Below are 1,817 nucleotides of genomic sequence, written 5' to 3'. Positions count from 1 at the left end.
CCTCAAAATGTTGCTCAACTTGATTTACAGAGTGACTAGAATTGGCAATGTCACACTTCACATCAGACCATGGCCTTTCGCAGTTGCATAATGTCGAGTTTTAAAAAACCCAGCATTGTGCTGTATTCCATAAATTAAAGGATTAAGTTTTGGTAAAAATGCTGAACTGAGATCATGGGAAAGAATACCTTTGATCCTTCATCCCCTCTACATCTCTCAATGTCATTCTTGATACTACATCCCACACCAGCCTCAGTACTTGACTCAAAACCCACGACTTCACCTTCATCCCACCACTTATTGAAGTGAAACCCCAATATCATCTCCACTCAACTCACCCGATTTTTATCCCCAACCTTCCTTCGACATCCCTTGCCCCATTTTTTAGTTTAGTTTAGAGATACAGCGTGGAAACAGGCCCTTCGGCCCACCAGCAATCCCTGCACACCAACAATATCCTACACACACTGTGGACAATTTTACAACTTTTTTACAAACCAGTCCATTTTTGGATACCAGAGTTACCAGAGAAATCATGCGCAGTCTCAGGGAGAACATACAAACTCCGTACAGACACCACCCGTAATCAGGATCGAACCCGAGTTTCTGGCGCTGAAAGGCAGCAACTCTACCGCTGTGCCTTCATGTCACACCACAACCATTGTGCCCCTTCCCACACATTGTGTGCCTTCCTTGATTAACCTGCCAGGTTCTGATTCTAGTGCTGCAGCCCCCCACCCTGTCATCCTCACCCCCCATTGCTATACAAACCTTCGTACCTGCCCACAGCATTACCCCTGGGTGGATTATTTTCCAGCCAATATTTGCACCATGGATGCCCCACAGCCAATACAATTATTTGCATGCCATTGCAATAGAAATGTAGTGCATTTATATGGAAGCGGAAAAAACTGGGGGACAATGACTTTTATGAGTAAAATGCAACTGATATTAAACATTGGTATATTAAAAAAAACATAACAACCAAAAAAAGTCAATTTCATAAACTATGAACCTTCTGAAGTCCTGTTACGAAGCTAGTGGAAAAATGATAGCATTTATTCTCAAAAATTTGAATTCAAGTGCATTAAAATAAATATTCCAAAGTTCTCATGATTTAAAAACAAGATACTCTCAAGAGTATCTTTGTTCGCAGAATAAGATGACTCAATTCTACCATGAAGAACCTAAACGGGAAACAGACTGGAGATGATCTATTATGGTACCACCCTTCAATACTTTTGGCTCTCTTGGAGTGGATGATTGTTATCTCACAAAAAAAGCCCTACACAAACAGGGTAATGCCAGATCTCGCTACCATATGGAGCAACATATGCATATTTTGTTTTTGTATAACAGTTGAGAAGTATGAAGCTTTTCCTGTTTACTAACAACTTCACAGTATGTACACATGCCAAATTCAGACCAACATTCTGACCACTGTGTGTGACTGGATGATTACTGCACGCGAGATATTTGCCTAAACTTTTCCAGTGGTGCACCTTAAATAAATGTTAACATTGTTTCAAATTTACAAGATTAAATTTTAAATCGCCAATCTTCAACACAAAAACTATCTGCACACCCAGATATCTGGAGAAATCGCACAACCTATTAGGTCTGCCAATTTGATACTGTGTCAACATGGATATGATGAAGCCGAATTTTTTCAGATATGGTGAGCCAAAGGGCCTCTTTCTGTACCATACAACTGACTATTATCTGTCCATTACTCAATTTATTCACAAAGGAGAAATTCATTAAATCCAGTGCATGGTTTTTAAAACGGGCTGTAATCAAATTACTGAAACTTCAAA

The sequence above is a fragment of the Amblyraja radiata genome, chromosome 22 (genome assembly GCF_010909765.2).
Source record: "Amblyraja radiata isolate CabotCenter1 chromosome 22, sAmbRad1.1.pri, whole genome shotgun sequence".
NCBI classification, from domain to species: Eukaryota; Metazoa; Chordata; class Chondrichthyes; order Rajiformes; family Rajidae; genus Amblyraja; species Amblyraja radiata.
This window is presented reverse-complemented; position numbering follows the sequence as displayed.